This window comes from Aythya ferina (genome assembly GCF_964211825.1).
Source record: "Aythya ferina genome assembly, chromosome: 1".
Lineage (NCBI taxonomy): Eukaryota > Metazoa > Chordata > Aves > Anseriformes > Anatidae > Aythya > Aythya ferina.
Window position 1 is genome coordinate 36,674,668 of NC_140296.1, and position 25,509 is coordinate 36,700,176.

The 25,509-nt window shown below is 36.5% G+C and overlaps 1 long non-coding RNA gene across 1 annotated transcript in view; it reads left to right on the plus strand.

Annotated features, from left to right (window-relative positions):
- Positions 1–546: 546 nt before the first annotated feature.
- LOC311443030 overlaps positions 547–25,509 on the plus strand; it is a 430,044-nt gene continuing 405,081 nt past the window's right edge. The window contains exon 1 of the long non-coding RNA XR_014697031.1: positions 547–588. This is a non-coding gene — a long non-coding RNA (uncharacterized lncRNA). The remainder of the gene's footprint in view (positions 589–25,509) is intronic.

Sequence of the window (25,509 nt, forward strand, 5' to 3'; positions counted from 1 at the left end):
TTTCAGCTGATAAATAGTATTTGTCAGGAGTAGCATATATGCCTAATCATGGATGTCTTGTACTATTTGAGATTTCCTTGAGTATGTAAGACTTCCACTTCGGCTGACAGACACAGCACGGATTCTACAGTGGACACAGGGCTTTCTGAAGCAGCCTCTGGATATTGGGCAAGATATACTATGGTATCTCAAATGTCCGTGCTTAGGCAAATGAACCTCACTTGTGTCCTGGTTTCAGTTAGAACAGAAGTTTCAGTTAGGACAGAATTAATTTTCTTCCTAGTAGCTGGTGGAATGCTGTGTTTTGGCTTAGGATGAGAAGAGTGCTGATAACACCCCGATGTTTTAATTGTTGCAGAGCAGTGCTTATACCAAGCCAAGGACATCTCAGCCTTTTGCTCTGTCCTGCCAACAGGCAGGCTGGGGGTGCAGTAAGAGCTGGGAGGGGACAGACCCAGGACAGGTGACCCAAACTAGCCAAAGGGGTATTCCATACCATCTGACGTCATGCTAAACAATATATAGGGGTGGCTAGCTGGGGGGAGGGGGCCGGACTGCTCGGTTAGGCTGGGCATCGGTCAGCAGGTGGTGAGCAATTGCATTGTGCATCACTTGTTTGTACATATTATTATTATTATTTTCCTATTATCACCATTGTATTATTATTATTATTATTGTTATTATTACTTTTGTTATTATTATTTTCCTGTCTTATTAAACTGTCTTTATCTCAACTCACGGGCTTCACTTTCCATTTCTCTCCCCCGTCCCAGAGAGGGAGGGCGAGGGTGAGCGAACGGCTGCGTGGTGTTTAGCTGCCGGCCGGGTTAAACCACGACACTTGTCATAGCTGTCAATCACTTTAAGCTCTAGTGAGGTTATTGATTAACTCTTCATTAACTGTAATGAGAGATTTTACTTTTAGCTACCATGAACAACCACTTTCTGGAAACAAACTCTAATGTCCTAAGCTAATTTCAGCAACCTAAGAATAATGGTCTACTGTCATTTTAGGTACTACAGTGTTCTTCTAGCATACCTGCAGATCCAAAAAGAAACAAATATTCAAGACATGCTTTGTGTACTGGGTCTGGCTGGAATGTTAACTTTCCCTGAAGCAGCCCATAAAGTGCTGTACTCTGCACTTGTAGCTGGAACAGAAGTGGTATTACACCAGTGTTGTGACTACTGCTGAGCAGTGCTGGCACAGCATTGGGCCTCTCTCTAACCCTCCTAGGGGGTGGGCAAAAAGTAAGAGAAACTGGGCAGCTGACCTAAACCAACCAAAGGGATATTCCATACCATGTGATGTCACACTCAGCAATAAAAGGTGGAAACAGGAGGAAGAGGGGAGGGGTGGGCTATCGTTGTGAAAACGTCGGTCCTCCTCCCGAACACCGGCTACGTGCGTTGAGGCCCTGCTTCAAGGACATGGTCAATCATCGCTCATTTGTGGGAAGTAGAGAGTAATTTCTTTCCTCTGCACTTCCACATAGTCTTCATTTGTTTTATTTGTTTGTTTTCCTCCCCTTTTTTTTTTTTATTTTCCCTTTCCCTCTCCCTTTTCCCATTTCCCTTTTTATTTCCCTTTAGTTAAATTGTTTAGTTCATAATAATCTTTATTTAATTATTATTATTTTTTCCCTTTAATTAAATTATCCTTATCTCAACCCATGAGTTGTTCTTTGCTTTACTTCTTCCCATCCTCACCTAAGGAGGAGGAGTGATAGAGTGGTTGTGGTGTTTAGCTGCCCAGCATGGTAAAACCAACACACTTTGTTTTATCTCCCAGCCCAGAAAAGGTCAACAAAATAACAGCAGGCACCTATGTTTAAATAACTGACTGCAGCATCAAACTGAATTTCACCCTTGGTTCTGTGGCTAAAAACTATACCTGGACATCACAGCCAGATGCTTCTCTCAGATGGTGTGCAAACTTTGTGGTGCGGAGCCAAACAGATGTGAACAAGGCAGGTATTCTTGGCTGCTCTGAGACCATTATTTTTTTCTAGTAGAGTGTAAACTAATCTGTTTACTTTGTATTGTGTCTCAACAGTTTAAGGTCTGATGCCTTACTTACATAATAATTATCAGGTCTGGTGTGTGTCACAGAGTATAGTATCAAGATGGTCTTGTACAGGGCGGTCAACTTTAAAGTCGACTTTTAAAGTAAACTTTAAAAGTTTACAATCACAATTTATAGGACACTAACTTTGAAAGGATTAGTTCTTTTTTTCTTAGTTGTGTTGTTGTTGTTGTATTATTATTTTGTATTATTTTTATTATTTTTTATTTTTTATTATTTTTGTATTATTATTATTAATAGTAGTAGTAGTAGTATTTCCTTTGCTATGCTAAGTTTAAAACTGGGCAAGTGCAAGCTCTTGTGATCTGACTAATGGGCTCAAGTTTCATTTGTGCAGAAGAAGGCTGTCATTAATAAAGAGCTTTATTCATTTATTCTTTTGCATCATATTGGTTTCTATTATCCCCTTTGCTGTGAATCCAACTCAGTGACTGAGTTGGACTAAGCATATGTCATGAAAAAGAACAAGTCATAAACCAGAAGGCTGGGCAAAAAGCCACCAATCTCTCTATCCCAAAATTTTTTCAGTCTTCATAGTTTATTATGTTTCATGAAGCTAACCTTAGTTATAGAAAAATAAAATCATCATAAATTGGCCTCTTCTGTAATTTTTGTTCTTACTAGAGACAGTATACTTTCAAGGGTAAAGAGCTGTAACAGAAGTTACAGGAACAAAAGACTTTGCAGTTTAAAGTTCTGCTAAATTATTTTAAGATAGTGGTGAGGCCACAGAAAAATCAGACACCTGTAAAGCTACAAAACCTTATTGGATTTCTTGAAGATTATGTCTTAGGAAAACCTTATTAAACTGCAGAAGTAGAGACTTTTTTCATCTTTCTTTCTTTATTTATTTATTTTGCCATTTTGGTTCATTTCACCCTGAAAAGCCAATTTTTTCTGCATAAAAACAATCTTTAGAGAAACAGTAACAACAGAGTCTTTTCTGTATGTTAAGTCAGGACTATTTTCAAAATAGTACATTTTGTATGCTTTGTATTTACAGATGACGCTCAATAAAAGCTTTAGAGATTCATAACTAAATGTACTTCCATTTTAATTTTGACAAATTTCCAAAGACTTCTCTCTAAAATTATCTATTCCTCCTCAGTATTCCAAGGAATTTTAATTCAAAAATAGTAAACTTGGCAACTGGATCCAATCAGAACTAATTGCAACACAGAACTAACATCACTGAACTAATGCTATTGCATCACATGAAAATTATTTTTGTGAGATAATGATTTAGAGATTTATCTCCAAATAAATAAAACCTGCAGATTATGGTAGTTCTTCATTCACTTTAACAATAGTAAGGTAACGTTCTACATACAATGGACTACAAAAGGACGGAAGAAGTTTTCATTACTGTTAATAGACATGAAAGTAAAATGTTTAATTTTATGTTTCTTAAAAATGACATCATGATACGTATGTTGGTAGTATTGTCTATAACACAATATAGCAAAGCAGTTTTGAATTTGCAGTATAGAGATAATATAAAAGAGATTACAGTTATGATAATTTATTCAAAAATTTAGACATAGCATGGAAACTGCAAAAGTTTTATTTTTTTTTGTCATTTTGTTTTGTTTTGTTTTTGAAAACTCATGATAATTATGTCAATTGTTAAAGTAGGAGAGAATTTTCAAATAAAATTTAATTTCTGTAATAGATATTAGAAAGGCAGTAAGTACTTAAGTCGTTGTGGCAACACCTAATGTTCTCCTTTAATAGTGACTATGAGTTTGAGGAAAATTTTGCAAGTAATAAATAGATTTGCATATTCCAGCTGAGTCATCTGTTTGCTATCACATACTGTGCAGTTTTTCTTTGAATGAAAAAACATGTTGTCATGAAGAAGAGCATAACAAATTTGGATGAGTAAGTGGTACTGCACTTTTTTTTTTTGAAGTACAAAAAATACTTGAATTTTTTTTAAATGAAATAATCGAGCTGATTAATCTTTATTGGTATTAATTGGTTATCAATGAAAAGATCAAAATAGGAAGATCAATGATTAGTTACTCAATTTTTATTTCAATATTTTTATATAGTATTTATTCAAATTATTATTTTATTTATGTACTCCTTGTTTCATTTGCTACTACATAGTGGTATCTAAATATACATCAGAGAACACTTCAACCCCAAACACCAGAACCAAATAGAGCAAGAAAGAATGCACTATTGTGTGAATAGTGAATTGTGAACTCTAGTTCACAATTAGTTCAGAAGAAAGTAAATAGATAAATAAGTAAAGGTAAATATATATAAGGGAATACATATATATAAGGGAATATATATATAAGGGAATATATATATAATATATAAGGAAATATATATATAATTTATAAGGGAATATATAGGAAGTGCAAGTCATTGTCAGGTATAAAGGGTCAACTAATACAGAATGAACAACTGTGTGTATGAACATAAGATAAACAGTTCGTCTTCACTGAAGTTTAGTAATTGTCACTAGTGGCTATGGTAAAACACAATTGTGACTACTGACAGCATTAATCTGGTGGGTAAATCAATTGTTTTCAATGCACTTACCTCAAGGAAAATGTTGTCTGTGGTTTGTTTAATGATTTTCTGTACGTGTGTTTCTTTCAGTTATGAAACATCATGTTGAAAACAACAATAACACTGTATTTGAAATTTAGCTAAGAAAAAAATCAAGCATCAGAGAATGTAAAATATGTTCAGAAAAATTTTACATTCACTAAATTGTTTAGTTATGTGAACCTACCATGAGAACACACAAACCAGAGTGTTTTAAAGGTAATTCTTAAAAGAATTATTATTATATTACTATTACTGTTATTATTATTTACTCCAAGAATCACTCTTGATAATTTCAGTGAGAACTAAATGAACTATTTAATATTAACACGACTACTTGAACTGATTGTTCATGTATATCCCACTGACTATATAAGAATGACAGCGCATATTCTGCATTTGCTACTTCAAAATGTATTTATGTCCTTTAATACTTATTTTTATTGACTTTTTTGCTGACTTTATATGAATAAAGTTAGTTAGTTAGTTAGTTTGCAAGTTTCACTTGCAAATCTTCTCCAATCTTTTTATTTCCTAAAGGAGACTCATTGGAAGATGGATAAGCTAACAAATATAATCAAGGAAAATGCTTTTGCGTCACACAGTGCACACAACACAGATCTTCCTATTTTCAACAACACACTAAGAAATTAAACAAAATTATTTGATCAGATTATGAAAATACACAGAGATGCTCTCTGTTTTCTTCTCTGTCTCTTTTCTACTTGTGCAGAGCTGCTAAGTACATTTATTTATTTATTTATTTAGTTAGTTAGTTAGTTAGTTAGTAGTAGTAGTAGTAGTAGTAGTAGTAGTAAAGTTCTGTCTACCTGATTACTTTGCCTGAAGAGGGCTTCAGTGCATACACTTTTTGCTAAATCTGTTCCCAGTAGTGAATTTCACCCTTTTCACTTGAGAAAGAAAAATGAGAATTAAAACCTGACATTAGTAAGTATAATTTGATAAAATTCAATGCATCACTAAGGCTCAGAATACAACCACTAAATGTAAGTAATGATGGCATTAAGACTGTTTATCCGACCGGTGAACTTGGCACATGGAGTATTAATGCATTTTGAGCCTTAATTATGAGAATTTAATTTGATGTTTGTATTTAAAAAGACATTTTAATCATTTTTGAATGTTTAAGTAATATGCAAAATCTCCAGATGGTATTAGCATTTAATGTGTCTGCCAAAAATCATGCCTATCTTAACACAGCATAAATCTACAGCTCCAGTACTGCTAGCTCTAGTTCCTTTGAAATCTCTTTCTAGAGATAAAAACTATTGCATTTACTATTGAAAAAATACGCTTTTAGTCTTTAAAAATCAGTATGCTTTCACCTATCTTCTTTGAAGTCAGAATAGAAAAAAAAAAAAAAAAAGTATTTTTTCTTCTCTTTTCTTGTGAAATATATACATACATACATACATACATACATACATACATATATATATATATATATTTTATTTTTTTTCCTGTGTGTCTCCTTCTAAAGAAGATCCCATATGAGCCAGTCTACTGCAGGAAAGTTACAGTAAATTAAAACTTGTCTACTTTGACTGAAACCATCTGCCCTGTTCCATGGAGAAGAAGGGAATCCCCGTAAGGCGATGACTGTCACACACTAAGGAGATACATATAAGATTGTATTAAGAGGTTTGAGGACAGGTATTTCAGGTGTCTGTTTTCTGAGGCTCTGCTTTTAGCTGGAGATTTTGCTTTTTACTTGACAGAAGCCCTATTTACTTTGTATTAAAGTTAATGAAAGACTTCATTTTCACTGAATGAGAGATGAATTTAACCATCTGCTAGCTTAAGTTACATCTCCACCAAGGAGTTAGCTTCTGTTGTATAAACACTCTTGTTAATTCCGACCAAGATTTTCTAACTTGGTTGAGGATAGTCACTCTGCAGAATAACACAGCTGTAGCCTGAAGGCCGTGGTCTACTAATACACAGCTGTAGTCTGCAGCTATAGATAACAAACAGCAGTGTTAGTGATTTTTAAAGTTTGTAATTATCACTCACCCCAGTCATTACCCAGACCCTAGAAAAGGCCTGCTAAGTTTTAAACACAAGTTTTTAAACACAATTCAATAAGGAAAAATGATGATATAGCTTATACTTGCATGACAATGTGCCTGGTCTCCACAGCAGAAATCATGAGAAGTACTTAAATGCTTTATTTTATATGTCTGAGGTGAGCAGCATGGAAGACGGATGACATTTTTTTTATTAAGCTTTATGACTGTAGCACTCAAGGTAGAAGGTAGGTAGGGGTTCAGGTCCTTGCTTGGCTTTGTCTGAAGAAGATCCTGAAATCTCTGGCAGCCCTGGAGAAGGATCTAATTGGGCTGTGGTTGGTTTCTGTGGCAGCTATAGATGTCTATACATGTCTATACATGTAAGTAAAACTGCACGGAAATTTCACTCCTGGGTGGTACAGGTAGTTCCCTACCCCTTACCTTAAGTAGATCAGGAATCTACTTCTGTCTATGCACAGTATGGTGTCTAGCAGTGTGATTCTGGGGAATAGGACATTTATAACAAAGGGTTTGCTTGGAGAAATGCTATGCATCTATGTGGAAATCAGACTAGTTTCTCATGATGGTCCTGTTTGGTTTCAGAAACCATCAAACCAGCATTCTGTAAAAGGATCTGCAGTTCTATTTAGCTGGTTATTTTTAATAACAGTTCTCAATGTAAAAACTATGAAAATAAACCATATATTCTAAAGAGATAAACATTAAAATATATTTTTCTCGAAACTAATGTAGACATAAATAATAAACTAAAAGTTATTTATACAGAATTTTCTTATTATAGGAAGTGAGCTCAAAATAGTCTCACAGGTGTGATATTTTATACATCCCTATCAAAGAAAACAGGGATGTATGGACAGGAATGAACATTATTCCCTGATTTTTGTATCTTTCATTTTACTTCCTTCAGAATAACAGGTCTGTGATATAGAACATACTTAACAGTTTCCTTTCTGTCCTAATTATCTGTTTCAAGTCAATGAAACATCAATAAATGCTTCAGTGAACGAGTTCTTTCTGTTGCCATCAAGCAAGGAATTTAATAGTCCTATTTCCTGGGAACATTTTATCTCTTTATCATTTGATGTTGCCTTGGAGGTACAAAAAATATTATCAGGTAAAATTGAAAAATGAAAAGTGTTAACAGTTATGTAAACAGAATTAGATACTATGATGATCTTGTTTTGTTTGCTTTAGCCCTAAGGATGTCCTTACCAACAGCAATGAAATCATGCTCCTTAAAAGCATTCTGAAGAGGAAGTTAAGCATTCAGGTAATGCCTAACTATCCATTGTACTTAGTAGTGTTTGAATTAGTAAAGGAAATAAGCTAACAATGCAACTCCTAATTTCCAACCCAAACTTCCTGGATACAAATTGAGGCCATTCTCTCTAGTCCTATCACTAGTTATCTGTGAAAAGGGGCCAACCTCCAGCTCTCCACAACTTCCTTTCAGGTAGCTGTAGGGAGCAGTAAGGTCTTCCCTGAGCCTCCTCTTCTCCAAACATAACAACCCCAGTTCTCTCAACTGCTCCTCACAGGACTTGTGTTCCAGGCCCTTCACCTGCTTCGTAGCCCTTCTCTGGACATGTTCCAGGGCCTTGATGTCTTTCTTGTAGTGAAGGGTCCAAAATTGAACACAGTACTCAAGATGCAGCCTCACCAGAGTTGAGTACAGAGTACAGATCTCCTCCCTGGTCCTGCTGGTTACACTATTCCTGATACAAGCCAGGATGTTGTTGGCCTTAGCCTCCTGGGCACACTGCCGGCTCATGTTCCAGCAAGTCTTGACAAACACCTCCAGATCCTTTTTCTTTCCTCAGCTTTCCAGCCACGCACCCCAAAACTGTAGCATTGTATGGGGTTGTTGTGGCCAAAGTGCAGGACCTGGCACTTAGCCACGTTGAACCTCATCCCATTGACCTCTGCCCATCAATCCAACTGGTCCTGGTCCCTTTGCAGGGTGTTCCTACTTTCTGGCAGGTTGACACTTCCTTCCAACTTGGTGTCATCTGCAGACTTACTGAGGGTGCACACAATTCCCTCATTCAAATCATCAATAAAGATATTAAAAAGGATGGGCCCCAACACTGACCCCTGAGGAATGCCACTGGTGACAGGTCACGAACTGGATTTCATTCTGTTCACCACCACTCTCTGGGCCCGGCTGTACAGACAGTTTTTAATCCAGCAAAGAGTGTACCTGCCCAAGCCACAGCTTCTCCAGGAGAAAGGTGTTAGAGACCTTATCAAAGATGTTGTTGAAGTCTAGGTAGACTATGTCAACAGCCTTTCCCTCATCCACCAGCTGGGTCACCTGGTCATAGGTCTAGGTAGACTATGTCAACAGCCTTTCCCTCATCCACCAGCTGGGTCACCTGGTCATAGAAGATTGCTCTAGCAGAACTTGCCTTTCATGAACCCATTCTGACTGGGCCTTATCCACAGGTTGTCCTGCATATGCTGTGTGATTGCATTCTAGATGACCATAAGACAGATCAGACAGCAAGCAAGAAGAAACACTCTGCAGAAGTTTTTCTACCTCAAGAGAACTCCCTGAGAACTAGGGAAAAATGTTGGAGATTATATATGGCCAAAACAACAACAACAAAAGTCAAACCAAAACAGGAGGTTATGCAAGTGCAACCTGATTCCTAGCCGTTTCCAAGCCAGAAAATTCCTAAGGAAACATAGAGATATATATCTTTGGGCTTATACCTTGGTAAGAAAATAAGGGGTGAAACACACATAGAGATATATATCTTTGGGCTTATACCTTGGTAAGAAAATAAGGGGTGAAACACACCTGTGACAATTCCCCATCCTTGAAGGTTACAATTTAAGTTATCTTGTAAAAATTAGATTTAATATATATAGCAAATAGTACAGCTTGTTCTGGCTCTGTCAGTAACTTTTTGCACAGTTCTACAGAAGTGGAGGCAGTAGTGAAACCTTAATGTTAAAAAATATATGTTTTGGACAGAACATCCTAAGCTGAGCTGTTGATATATATATATTGCTAGAACGTTTGTTTTTATTAAGAGGTTCTTCATAATTTTTAAGTTAGTCATCATCTCAGGTCTTAGGCATAAAAATATATCTGAAAATATCTTTTCATTTTAAGTAAAAATACTAAGATTTTTCCAGACACATTTGCAGACATATCTGAAAATGGAAACCAAATATATCTCAAGGATTCAAGCAACAGAAGGAAAACAGAGTAAATACCAGATACTCTAAATGTGAAATCTAATGATTTTTCAGCCAGTATGATGACTAACCCTTGTTTATTTATTTAGCATCTGTAAGGATATGAAGCATTTTAAACTTAGTTTGAAACTTATGAAGAACCAAAAGAGAAGTTTATTTTCAGTAGCACTAAGTCTTCTCCATCTCTTTGCAATGAGTCTAGCACTTGTAAAGCTCTTGACTAACTGAGTTTGTTTTTATTTTAGATCCTATAAATTTGCCAAACAATTCCTCTGTCTCCCACACTTAAGGTATTTGTAAACATTAATAAGATCCCCTGTCGGTCTTTTCTTCTCAAGGCTGAACAGACCCAGGTCTCTCAGTCTTTCCTCATAGGGAAGGTGGTCCAGGCCCTGTATCGTCTTTGTGGCCCTCTGCTGGACTCTTTCCAGGAGATCCCTGTGTGTTTTTTTTTTTTTGTACTGGGGAGCCCAGAACTGGACACAGTACTCCAGGTGAGTCCTGACCACGGCAGAGTAGAGGGGGAAAGATCACCTCCCTTGACCTGCTGGCCACACTCCTTTAAATTCATGCCATTTAATCCCATTGGCCCTTTTGGCCACCAGGGCACACTGCTGGCTCATGGTCAACCTGTCGTCTACCACATGAAAGATGACAGCTTTCCAAAGAGTGTTGACATAATAATTGTTTTGTCATTTAAGCTGTCCAGATAGTTCAGAGAAACACTAAGAAAGTCAATAGCATTTTTGAATATATTACTATAATAATAAAACGTAATTCTGAAGGAATGTAATAGCATTCTAATATTATACAGTAAGTCTCAGATTTTTATAACTTCTGATAATTATAAAGATGTAGAACTTGAAAACTTGAAGAAATACAGGTGAGATAATATAGGTGAGCTATAACACAAGCTATACTTAAAAAGAGTATGTAAATATATATTCTATTTCAAGAAGACAAAGGTTTCAAAAGTCATATGAGATACATGCAATTTTAAATGACATTCACCTCAGACACTATTATTAGCTTAGTATAAATAAGGAGGAAGATAGAAACTCATGTTCTTAAAATATATAAGGCTGAAGAAAGAGAAAGGTGGAGGAAAACGGTACTTTCCTGATAATTTTGTACTGTGAAATTGCCATAATATAATAACTTCCAATGAAATAAGATGACTGTAATATGTCACTGAAAAAGAGGAAAAAAGAACATAAAATATTATCTACTTCAGGATGTTCTATGATTCTATGAGCTTTAAAATTTTCATTTTTGTTGGTGGAGTTGTTTTTTTTTTTGTTTTTTGTTTTGTTTTGTTTTTGTTTGTTTTTGTCTGTTTCTTTGTTAGTTGATTGTTTGGCTCTGGAAGCCAGGGTACACATTTGGTATGTAGAAAATTAGCTCCAGGTAGCTTAACAAAAGGGGGAAGAAAAGGTGCTTTGAATCAACTTTTATGTCTTATCTATTTTAATTCAGTGTCTGTTCCTTGAAGTGCTAAACATGTGTCATCTCTGCTTCACTTCGTAGTATAATAGGGAAATATCCACTACAGTTCTGAACAATCTAGTACATAATATAGAATAGATTGTGTGCATAAAATTTAGAAAGTAAGCCACTACTGTTCACCTAGACCTCAGTACTGACCTAGCTTACATAAGAGTTTTGTATGTCTCTGAACTACATGACAGTTTGCAAAAAACTATGCTTCTGTTCTTCAGGGAAAAGAACTCCGAACTGTATGATGTGTCTTATGATGGTCCACAACATGCAGGAAATATCAGGACCCAATTGGCTGGATTCTCTACATATAAAGAAGGAAGCATCATATTCCAAAATGCTTGTTAGGAAGATATAGAACTCAAGGAAATAAGCAATATCTATTTGAACATGTTCAACTAAGGATGACTACAAATCAAAAAATGAGGGAAGCAAGATGATGGGGAAAGAGCAGAATGTTTTTCATCTCAAAACGGAAAATATATTTCCAAACTCGCTTAAATAGTAATAGCAAAAGATAACTTGAACTGAAAAAAACAACCAACTTTTCTCCTGGCATCATTCTAATATGTCAGTTGATAGAATGACACACTGAATACAGCTAATCCCGAACGTTTTTTTGTGAACCATGGTGGTGAAGGAATTGACAACTAGGGCCTCTGGCAGTGAATGTCAGAGGAGATTGTACTCATTCAATGGCTTTCATATGCACATCTGAATTAAGTATTTGGCCTTAACAGAATAGATGTAGTCTCCACGACTAGAGAATTTGTTTATTGTTAGATTAATAAATGTGAAATTAAAAAAAAAAAAAAGAAGGAATATATAAAATTGAGAATTAATATTAAAAAAAAAAAAAAAAAAAAACATCATTAGATACTTAGCTGTTCTTTTTGTCTACAATGAGACAAAAATTACTTGAAAAATTTTACAGATTCATTGGAAAACATGGGATTTTTTTTTTTTTTTTTGCCAGGTGTAGGGAGATGTGCTCAATAAAAGCTATGTCTGAGTTTGACTAGCTTCTGAGTGTAATATATCATAGTTTCCATTACTCTGAGTAGAGACTAAGAAAATCATCCCTTGTCAATGGCATCAGAAAAAAAAGCTAGTCGCTCAATGATCCTCTTTGCTTTTGTGTTTCTGTTTATTATTTTATTTTATTTTATTTTATTTTATTTTACTTTATTTTATTTAATTTTATATTTTATTTTATTTTTTTCCCTTAAGTTGTCTAAGAGGTGTTAAGACGTGTTACATCCTGACAGTTCTAACTTTCTTTTCTGAAAGAAAATTGAAGATTTATGGGGAAAAAAAAAAAAAAAAAAAAAAAAAGAGAGAGAGAGACAGAGAGAGACAGAGAGCTAAATCTAAGAGAACTGAATCCTCAGCTCTCTGATATTTATATATATATATATATATATATATATAAACAATTATTGTCATTATCCATAATTTTTAAGTCCATAAAGTGCATAAAGCGCAGGCTTATTTTGCAGACCTTTGGAACTCAAGAAGCTCAGAGTGAGACCCTTGACATCGGTAACATTGCATTTAAATCAGCTAATCCCTTCCCACAAAACTCTGACAGGTTACACAGATAATTTTAATTTCATAAAATACTGGGATCCACCCAGATTATAGAGTTCTACTCTTTAAAAACAAAATTCTATTATAAACACTGTTGCAAGGTCAGTTTGCCGCGGGACCTTGTCCCTTCTGCTCCATTTCATGTTGCACATGCATGATCAAACGTACAGAATGCTGCTCATTCATGAGAATGACTCTACCCAATGTCAGAAAACTAACAAATACACGATATCTGCATCATTACTAAGATGAAACTTTCCAATACACATTTGACTGTGTTATTTATTGTACCTGATCTTTCCCTATGATGAGATGCTCCCTAAATATGTTCCTCTTTTATAAAGAAAAAAAGTTCTGTTTGAGAAATTCTGTGGCTAGCACAGCTATTTCAAGAATAAAGTGTGCTCTTTCATAGTACTCTGTGGCTTTTCAAAAATCACTGCCTACATATTAGAGTAAGGCTCTTACAGTTTTCAAAACTATAAAGATTTTATTCTTCCCTTGCCATGATAGGGAAGCTGCTCCATGCTATTTGGCTGATGCTTTGTTTGCCACTACAAAACCACTACTAGACATAAATCTAAATATTGCAGTATGCAGAAAACAGTTTTCTAACAAAGCAATAGCTGTAGCTATGGCTTTGTTTCTTCTGACAGAATAAAGGTGTTTTTTTGGGGTTCTTCTGTGGTGTAAGATTTTTGTTTTGTTTTGTATTGCTTTTAAGGATATAATTTCCTTCTGGTAAACTTTCATTTTTAGTGTTTGTTCTAAATGAGAAATAAAAATATTTTTTAATCGTGGCATTTTACACAAGCTTATTTAAATAATCCTACCATCAACAAAGATCCTTCAGCAAACAAACTTCTCTACCAAACAAGGAGCCTGGCCACTATAACATAAATAGACTCATTATTCACTGTAAAATCATTACAGCAAACACCAAAGAAACAATATCGGAGTATCTCATTTGTGGTTATTTATGGCTCTGTGAAGCTTTTTATTTATTTATTTATTTGTTTATTTATTTATTTATTTATATTCTTCAAAGCAATCTTTCCTCCTCTGTTCCAAATCATTTTGAATTTAGAGGCATTCCCATTCCATTGGCACTGCCAATTACTGTAATACTCTTTGAAAATGCATGGAAAATGATTCACTGTTCCAAGGCTATTGTATCAGTTTTCTTCATCTTGTTGACTTGTGAGGTTTAACAGATTCTTTTTAAAATTTTTTATTCCAAAATTGTAAATAATTAAAGTTGCTAATTATCATCAAAATATTTGCTTACTACATCCCATAATAAATGGGAATCTCATAACAAATGCAAGCATTTGTAAATAAAGAAAAATATTAAAATCTCAATAAATTTTACTGTCCAAGTGATAAATGTGCTATTCTTATTAAATAAAAAGGAAGGCATATTTCATCTTCATGATGATGACTCTTGTAAATGTTTTAATTATCTGAATATTGGACAGTCTTTTCTTGGACATTTGAATTCAACTGCACGTCATGGGTATATGTGTATGTGTATAGAAAGCAATAGAAAGAGACATATGAGAGAGCACACAATGATGACAAGCTGCAAATACACCAAACACAAAATTTAGGAAGTTATATATTTAAAGTGGTTTGTGTTGCTGATAACGTTAAACCCTCCTACACACCAAAACTTACATTATCAAACAAACAAAAACAAAAACAAAAACAAAAACAAACAAACAAAAAGGAAAGCACATACCTAAAAATCCTTTGAGAACAATAATTTCTTTTAAGCAATTAGCAAGCATTACATAAAGACGTGCGGCCAAGGGTGAGAAATAATTTGGTTGGTCAGGAAAACAATTAAATGCAGGAAGAATAAGGCCACATTCTTTTCCTGCTATTTTCCTATCTTGCTGTTCACTGTGCAATACGCAAATGAAGCAGTGTTCCTACAGAGCTGCTTAAGATAGAACACTGATTCATAATAAAAGCGATTTATCATTTGAACATGTTTAGATGTCTCATAAGCGTGAAACAAATGATCATGTAAATAAGGTTTGCCTCACCAGTGACTGAATCCTCAGCTGACAATATCTGCCTTGCTAGCATGGCCAGCAGATGTAGTTGTTCAGTCCCAGCAAGCTCAAATACAACTTTGCAGAATTGGATCCAAAAAGGAGCAAAAAAGTTATTCTTGACTTTGGTTCAGCACTTTTGAGAGTCCATCTGGAGTACTGTGTCCACTCATGGACTCCGCAGGAATCAGAGAATCACAGAAAAGTTTGGGTTGGAAGGGACCTTAAAGATTATCTAATTCCAACACCCCTGTCATGGGCAGGGACACCTCAACACTAGACCAGGTTGCTCAAAGCCTCACCCAATCTGGCCTCAAACACTTTCAGGGATGAGGCATCCACAACGTCTCTGGGCAACCTTTTCTTGTGGCTCACCACCCTCTGTGTGAAGAATTTCTATTATCTAATATGAATTGATTTTCTTTTACTTTAAAGCCATTACTCTTTGTTCTTTCACTATACTCCCTGATAAATAGTTCCTCTCCAGCTTTCTTGTGGTCCATGTATAGGTACTGGAAGGTTGCAATGGGTTCTTCTGAGAGCCTTCTCTTCTCCAGGATGAACAACAACAACTCTTTCAGCCTGCCTGTGTAGGAGAGGTTCTCCAGCACCTTGATCATCTTTGCGGCCCTCCTCTGGACTTGCTCTATTAGAGCCATCTCCTTCTTGTGCTGCAGGCCCCAGGCTGAATGCAGTACTCCAGGTGGGGTCTCACGACAGCAGAGTAGAGGGGGACAATCACCTCCCTCAGCCTGCTGGCCACGCTTCCTTTGATGCAGCCAAGGACGCGGTTGGCTTTCTGGGCTGCAAACGCTCATTGTCAGCTCATGTTGATCTTCCCATCAACCAACACCCCCAGGTCCTTCTCATCAGTCCTGCTTTCAATCCATTCTTCGGCCAGACTGTATTTATGCTTGGGATTGCCCCTGCCCAGATTCAGGACCTTGCACTTGGCCCTGTTAAACCTCATGAGATTTCCACAGGCCCACCTCTCAAGCTTTCCCAGGTCCCTCTGAATGTCATCCCTTAGCTCCAGCGTGTCAACCACACCACACAGCTTGGTACCATCAGAAAAGCTGCTGAGGGTGCACTCAGTTTCACTGTCCCTTTCACCGACAAAGATGTAAAACAGCACCTGTCTCATTACTGACCCCTGAATCCTGGTACGTTTTAATCCAGTGCTGCTTAAGTTTACAAAGTCTGTAACCTGGCTTTTAAGCTCAGACTTGCACTTTGAGGACAGTGTGCATTGTGCAAAGAATTTTCCAATGTTCTCCTTGTCTCTAAATTGGAGAGACATGGATTTAATGGATGGACCACTTGTTGGATAAGAAATTGGCTCGTTGGTTGAATGCGAGGAGTTGTGGTCAATGGCTTGATGTTCAGGTTTAGATCGGTGAAGACTGGTGTTCTGCAGGGGTCAGTACTAGCACTGATATTATTTAACATCTTTGTCAGTGACATGGACAGTGGGATGGAGTTCAATCCCAAGCACAGACACAGGCTGGGCAGTGAATGGACTTAGCGCAGCCCTCAGGAGAAGGACCTGGGGGTGTTGGTTGATGAGAAACTAAACATGAGCCAGCAATGTGCATTGGCAGACCACAGCCAACTGTGTCCTTGGCTGCATCAGAAGTGTCACCAGCAGGTTGAGGGAGATGATTCTCTATCTCTATTCTGATCTTATGAAACCCAGCACTACCTGGAGTGCTGCATTCAGCTCTGGGCCCCCCAGCACATGAAGAACATAGACATACTAGAATGAGTCTAGAGGAGGGCCACAAAGATGATCGAGGGGCTGGAGCACCTCTCCTATGATGACATGCTGAGAGACCTGGGATAGTTTGTCCTGGAGAAGAAAAGGTTACAGGGAGACCTTACAGTGGCCTACAGAAAAGCCTGGGAGGGACTCTTTGTCAGGGAGCATAATGATAGGACAAGGAGTAATGGCTTTAAACTAAAAAAAGGTACCTTCAGGAGAGTACTTAATTTTATACATATTTACAAGAGCATTTTACAGACTATGATAATTAAGAATAGTTTTTTCTCAGTGGTATAATGAAAAAATGATGTAAAGCCTGTCATGTCAAGGGTTGTCCAGAACCTGTTTGTTCAAAATTTTTTTAGTCATATCTTAATAAAATATCATGAGCTTTGTGTACTGCTAAAAATGTCATACAACTTTTTTTTTTTTTCATTTATATTTGACATTTTGTTTTTGATGTGTAGAATTCAGTCATAAAGAGCCATAGTTTTTATATAATGTTATTTTCTTAGAAAGTTTCGCATATTTTTCTAATTTCTACTTTTTTCTAAACTCTTTTTTTTTTTTTCTGAAATCTGTTTTTTTTGTTGTTTGTTTGTTTGTTTGTTTGTTTTCCTAGCTCTAAATTTGTTTGCTTGACCTACTTGCAAAATTCTGCATTTTTGGGGGGATTTGTATATATATTTATATCTTGTATAATTTACTTCTAGTACAATACTTTCAGTATGTTAACTATTCTGTTAAAAATTAGATAAGCAAGTTTTGAGAGTAGTCTGGCAAATAATTTCTTAACTTGCTTTTTTTTTTTTTTTTTTTTTTTTTTTTCTGTTTATAAGATCTTATTTATGTAATGTAAAAATCATTTGTTTCATCTATTTTTTTTTTCTTCCTAATGAGGAAGACCCATTGTTTTTATGTATTTTGTGGCTACTTTAGTAATATCATTGATAGTTTTTTTTGTAGGATCTTAATTAATAAGTTGGAGTCTTTTTATATAACCTGTCATATATTCTTTTATTTACCAATAAATTAAAAGGAAAGTAAAATAAAAATGAAAACAGAAACAGTGTCAACAATAACAACAACAAAGTAGAGAAGTCCTAACCCATTTATCAGAATAGATGAGTAGCCATAGAAATTGTAGGTCTTTCTTTATGGACTTAGTTACATATACATTTCTGAACAGGTGACTTACTGAAATAGTTGTTTTCATAACCACTGTAATATTTCTATTATTTTTGAGATAAATATATATTTTTTTTGACCAAAAAAGAAAACAAAAGTATGGTGAAAGACGGATGAAAAGACCCACCTTCTCTGAAAGATGGATGCAATGGTCCACCTTCTCTTACAGCATATAATCCGTAAAGTAAGAAAAATTGAAAAATGCATATTAAAGATACATTGGTTTAAATAAATCAGGTATAAAGGCTGGTAAAAATGTGATGATGAGCAGATATATCTCCTCTTTTGATAAACTAATCATTCACTCTATCTAAGGTGATTTTAGGCAACATTCAGATAAGAATTATGCCTCATAGTAGCATGAGATTCACATGAGAATTAAATATTTAATGTGCTTTTCAATAAGATTTTGGACAGCCATTTCAAACACTGCTTGCTGACATCTATAATCCCATAGTGGAATAGCCTACAGTGGAGTGAAGATACACCTGACCCAGAGCACATGACAGAAGTGATGAAGTCCCAACAGCACTGAGTTCAGCATGAGTTTATTCGTTCTAATCATATATTGTAACAGAATCATCTAGGTTGGAAGAGACCTCCAAGATCACCTAGTCCAACCTCTGACCTAACACTAATATAATCACAATAGTCTCCATTATTGCTTATTGGAGGTTGGCAGATTAGAAAACATACATGTATGCTTTTGATACTGAGCTAACTTGCTCATGACCAGTCCCATACACAGGCCAGTTGGCTCCACAAAAAAATATATTATACTATTCAAATGCATGGAGCCAGTGTCCTGGTTTCAGTTAGGATAAAACTAATTTTCCTCCTAGTAGTTGGTAGGGTGCTATGTTTTGGATTTAGGATGAGAATAATGTTGATAACACAGTGATGTTTCAATTGTTGCAGAGCAGTGCTTACACTAAGCCAAGGACTTCTCAGCTTCTCCCTCTGTCCTGCCAGTGGGCAGACTGGGGGTGCAGCAGGAGCGGGGAGGGGACAGACTCAGGACAGCTGACCCAAACTGGCCAAAGGGAATTCTATACCATCTGACGTCATGCTAAACAATATATAGGGGTGGCTAGCTGGGGTGGGGGACCGGCTGCTCAGGGATATGCTGGGCATCGGTCAGTACCTGTTGGGCAATTGCATCACTTGTTTCGTACACGTTATTAGTAGTAGTACTATAATAATTATTATTATTATTTTATTTTCTGTCCTAATAGACTGTCTCCATCTCAACCTACAGGCTTCATTTTCTTGTTTCTCTCCCCCATCCTAGGGAGGGAGGGGGAAGGGTGAGCGAACGGCTGTGAGGTGCTTAGCTGCCGGCCAGGTTAAACCACAATAGCCAGTTTGGGTCTGACTCTGTGTTCCTGTTGTACAGCATCTAAACCTATAAACTTTATAGGTATGCAGTACTGCACAGTGCAAAGACAGCTGAGGCAACCTGAGATCAACAGCAAGGCCTCAACACAACAAGGAAGCAGTAATAAAACTCAACAAAAGAGGGATGTCGTTGCTCTCCTGAGGCTCTACATTCAATCCAGTAACCTGTGCATCATCTGAACTGGTCTGCCTGGAACAACTGGGATCTTTTTGCCCCTCTGGCATAGTTTGTCTGAAGCGTGGATAGCAACTTCACAGAAAATGCAATGGTTACTAAATTTAAGACCACCTGTAAATGTTAATAATGTTTACATATGAGCCAGTCAACTAAACTCCCTGGGTGATCAGAGGAGAAAACAAACAAACAAACAAACAAACAAACAAAAAAACAACACAGTTTTTGCTTTGTAATTATTTATTTATAATCCTAATCAGAATTGCCTGGAATGTCCTTCTTGGATGTGGACATATATGACAGATGTGTAGAGACAGATGGAATCATCCCTGGCAGCTACCATAGCTTTTATGCCCTACTAGTTTAAAATGCAGTAGCAAACTTGTTTAAAAAACTTTTTATTTATTTATTTTGAACAGAATGAACAGGAAGTTCACTAAGAAAATGTTTATTTATAAATTGACAAAGGTGGAACATGTTTTATGTGTTTGGAGTTCAAGGAAGCGGAAGAGAGCTTGTATCTGATTCTGTGAGATGTTTTTGACATTGAGTTAGGAATAAACAAGGAGATGGGTTTCTTTACTTCTGATATTAAATGCAACAGTGGCTTCAGGATGATAACTCTACCTATAATTGATTTCATAACATCAAAGCAAAACTGATTTTTTTTTTGTTTATATTTTTTAGGCACTTGTGACATTGAAGTCTAAAATGTTGGATCATTCTGCCATTCAGATAATTTTGTATCCAAAGAGAAATATAAAAATTGGCAGTTAACTAAGTGACTAAAATCTTAGTGCCTATATCCAAAGGCCAACATATCATTCATGAACCTCAGCTATAAGGAACTCATGATAGGCTTATAAGTGCACATAAAATATACTTTGTGAGAGTTGAAAAGTACCCAGATCTGAACTTGAAAAGAAGGGCAAGAGGAATGCTGCATACAGTGTTTCAGACATCTTTGATACAAATCTGTTATGCTGAAAATAAAAATTAACAAATATATATATATTATTTTATTTTTTTTTTTTTTGAGAGAGAGAAAGAACAAGAAGAGAAAAGGAGGAAGAGAAAGGGCTAATTTCAACTCATCTCATATTTTGAATTATAATGTCTCTCAAAAATGTCAGGCTGTTTAAATGATTGTTCTGACAGCTTCAAACTTTTAATTTAGTATGAGAAAATTATTTTAAGGGTAGAAAAACATTTTCTGCCCACATCTGCTACTGTTGTAAATATTATATAAATATAAATAACTATTTTCAGTAAAGACAGTCTGAGAAAAATGCTCATTTAGACACTGAATTCACAGATGAAGTCTTTGGGAACTTTCAGACCTCTAAAAATATATGAACAAACATATTTCTCTTACTAATGAGACAGCAACGGAAGTGGTTTGAGAAAATATCAAATGAATGCTTAGATAACACAACTGTTAATTTGTAAACTACTAAATTACGTAATAAATCATATTGAACCATAGGAATTATTATTATTTTTTGGTTATATTTCTACTTATTTTTAAAACTTGCTGAACTGATGCAATGCAATGTCAATATATTTTTGAAATAAACACCAGATCAAAATTAGGAAAATGTCTGGATGATAAACACAATGAAAATACTATACGTTCTGATCACCTGGTTTGTTTTCAGGCATCAGTAACTTACTGAAACAGTGTGCTTCAACATTAACTTTCTGTGTTTAATAATAATTATGAAGATTTATAGACTAACTGTTCTGAGTTGACCTCATCTGGCAGCTAAGTACCTGCTCAGTCACTCTCTCACTCCCCAACAACAGGATGGGTGAGAGAATATGAAGAAAGAAAGTCAGAGAACTCATGGGTTGAGGTGAAGACAGGTTAAAAACTGAAGCAAAGCTGCACAGAAAAGAAAAAGCAGAATAAGAAATTTGTCCACAACTTGCCATTGGCAGGCAAATCTTTAAGTACGACCTGAAAAACAGAGTTCCAGCATGTGTTAATGGTCACTTGGGAAGACCAATGCTATAACGACAAATGTCGCCTGTTCATTCTCCTCGACATGAACCTTTATTGCTGAGCATGATGTCACATGGTATGGAACATTTCTTTGGTCAGTTGGGGTCAGCTACATGGGTTGTGTTCCCCCCCCAGTGTCTTACCCTTCCCCTGCCTACTTGCTGCAGGGACAGAGTAGGAAAAAGAAAACCATGACACTGTGCAAGCACTGTGCAATGGTGTGCCAAAACACCGGTGTGCTATAAACAATGTTTTAGTCACAAATCCAAAACACAGCACCATATTGTCTGCTATGAAGAAAATTAACTCTATTCCAGCCAGACCCAGTACAATAACTGAGGGAACCTCTGTCAAATAATAAGAACATATTTAAAATCAAAACCAAAAACAGAGAAACAGAAATTAGGGCCATTTTTACTTTAGCAAGCTTTATTTGCATGTATCTTTATTTAAAGCATATGCATTTTTATATCCTTAAAAAGGAGATAAGTTTTGCATGATTTTCATATTTATTTATTTTTTTAGTGTCTGACAAAAATCATAAAACTGTTTTACTTTTGTGATTATAATAGGTAACTGCAAACAAGTGATTTAAAATCTGTGTGTAAAAAGAGACAATGTTTATTAAAACCAGTGTGCACCGGCAGTCTAAAATTCTGTGCATGGCTGCCTAACAAATAGCCCCCAAGGGTCTTGAATGAAGTCTAAAGAAAGTAAACAACCAGAATTACAGCTGAAAGACTAAGTTCATGGTCTGTCCCTAATTCACCCAACTGACACTGCAAAACAGTCTATTTTGTCTGTAACAGTGGTCAGGAGGAAGGAGTTCAGTTCTAGTAGGTAAGATAAAAGGAAAGATCACATAAACTTATTTCACACCTCTGTTTTGGAAGTCTAAAAAAATCTTCTGTAATACTTTGCATTTAAGGAAAAAATACCTTTTCAGCTATTAAAATACTGAACTTTAAAATATATCTATGAGGGAAGTATTTATAATTGTTTTAGAAATGGTCTGAAAACCCCAAAGAACTTTCACTATTACTAAAATTAGGTATCTAACTGTTGGCCAGATTTATTCCCTACACATCGTGCTCAATTTAAATTGATTTGGGGTGTTAAACCTTATTTTATTGCATTTTTATCACTTCTGTTCTGATGTGTGTAGTGAGATGTGCATATCCAAGTACATATGCAGTGTGGGCATCATCTGGTTTCTTAGTATTAAACCTACATGTATGTGTCGTGGTTCCGCTCGAGTGGGCAGCCGAGCTCCACCACAGCCGCTCTCTCACTCCCCCTCCTCAAAGAGGAATGGGGAGAAAATATGAGAAAAGGGGCTCAAGGGTTGAGATAAGGATGAGAAAATCACGCAATAATTATTGTAACGGGCAAAACAGACTCGGCATAAGGAGATAGTAAGATTTATTGCCTATTACTAACAAGCGAGAGAAGTGAGAAAACAAAGGAAAAAGCAAACCAAAAGCACCTTCCCCCACATCCACCCTCTTCCACCTCCTCCCCCCGAGCGGCGCAGGGGAACGGGGGAATGGGGGTTATGGTCAGTCTATAGCACTTCTTCTCTGCCGCTCCTTCTCAGTCACTGTCATCCCCTGTGCTGTGGGGTCCCACCCACGGGATGCAGTCCTTGATGAACTGATCCAGCGTGGGCTTCCCACAGGCAGCAGCTCTTCCAGAACTGCTCCAGATATGGGTCCGTACCACGGGGTCCATCCCTCAGGAGAAAACTGCTCCAACCTGGCTCCCCTACGGGCAGCAGCTCCTGCCAGGTCACCTGCTCCTGCGTGGTCTCCTCTCCATGGGCTACAGGTCCGGCCTGGAATCTGCTCCGGCAGGGGTCTTCCACAGGCGGCAGCCTCCTTTGGTGCAGGGCCACCTGCTCCACCGTGGTCTCCTCCACAGGCTGCAGCATGGAACCCTGCTCCACCGTGGTACTCCATGGGCTGCAGGGGGACATCCTGCTTCACCATGGTCCTCACCACAGGCCACAGGGGACTTCTGCTCCAGCGCCTGGAGCACCTCTCCCCCTCCTTCTTCACTGACCTTGGCACCTGCAAGGCTGTTCTCTCACTCCCGGCTGCTGTCTGGCGCAGCGTTTTTTCCCTGTCTTAAATATGCTCTCACAGAGGCGCAAAACAACATCACTTATTGGCTCGGATCTGGAAAACAATGAGGCCCTTCCCAAACATGGGGCAGCTTCTAGATCTTTCTCACAGAAACCACCCCTATGGCTCCCTGCTACCAAAACCTTGCCACATAAACCCACTACAGTATGTCAGTCAATCACTACCACCTAGTGAGCTAGTGACAGATACAGGAAAAAAAAAAAATCCATTTTCCTTACTTCAGTCCTGGACTTACTGAGAAAAATTCAGGAGTGGGAGTCACTTTTAGGCTCACCTCTTCACTTCTTTTTCAGACTTACCTACATTGCCTGATTTTGTGGTCCAAAATAGGTCTTTCAGTGCCCTATGAACATCTAATCTTCTGTTATCAAAAAAAGTTACTCGCAATGCCAAATTATATTCTTTCAGTGTTTGTATTCTCTTAGTACGTGTGCCACTGAGTAGGAAGTACAGTGAAGTCTAGATTCTTCATTTACTGGCTAGACTTGTAATAATGATAAAACCAATTTTTTGGTGTCATTTTCTGAAGCAGCTACACCAGCACTTTGACTCTTACTGTTAGGCATTGTTTCAGAATTGGTATATTAAAGTGATGTCATTCTACAACAGCACGGGATCTATCTATTCAAAAAGGCAATTTTGATCTGATGCTTGGACTTCCAAATCTCATTGACTTTCTTAGATGTGGAGGAAATTTCTCATTTTGGTCCTGATGCTAAATTTCAGCCTTGGGCAAGTTTTTATAAGAAAAGACTTGACTACAAGAAAGCAGTCAATGATAGGCTGATAATTATAGCAATGTTAGAATGTACTGTTGTGAAATGCCTTTGTAGTGAAGTTAGTGAAGTAACCCCTACAGTAAATTGCATTTTTCATAAATACTGAGCATTTGGGGATAATTACTGCAAAGCATTCAGATGCCCCAAGGCTCGCTTATTTTGTGAATGTAACCAACAGTGAAAAACAGACAGGGAACAGCCACACATAGTTTATGAGTCTCTGTCTTTCCCAAATGGTTTCATTCTATGTTGTTAAAAAACACTTGAAAAGACATTTTACCCTTTGTGAATTTAAAAGATCACTAAACAATCACTGCTTTTCTTGTTGTTTGAGCAACATACTTGCCTCAGCTCTACATTTTGTAATTCAGTTTAAAAATTTTGAGCTGAGACATTTTTCCAAGAGAGACAGATGATTTTCTACTATGATTTTCACCTTTTTGTTTTTCTTCTGACAGAAGGGACAAGTGAAGATTAAGAAGCAGCAAAGTGTTGACTGTATAGTACTATTAACTTAGTTGAATATATCTGTTCCCATGATCTACCTTCCAAAAATATAATTGAATAATAGAAACTGACAGTTTGTATACAAAGGATCCCAGAAAACATTCCCATTTTCAGATGTATACAATCTTAAGCTTATATTTATTTATTTATTTATTTATTTATTTATTTATTTATTTATTTATTTTGCCTGTTTATCATCTTGGTATTCACTGAAAAACAGCCTTGTGAAAGATGATTCTTTCAACAGGAAGAACAGAACAGCAATTTTATTTTTACCTGCCCATTGCTTATGTTAACTGGTAGGGACTTATGAATGTCAGGTATAAATGTGAACTACGAGCAGTTTTAGAGATCTGAAAAAACTCACTTTCGAAACACAGATGAAACACAAGCTTTATTTTTAGTAAAGTTTTCTTGTGAATACAGCCCACTATTCTCTCTTCTACTTATGCATAAGTACAGATTCTATTTCCTCCTTTGCTTGAAAGAAACCAG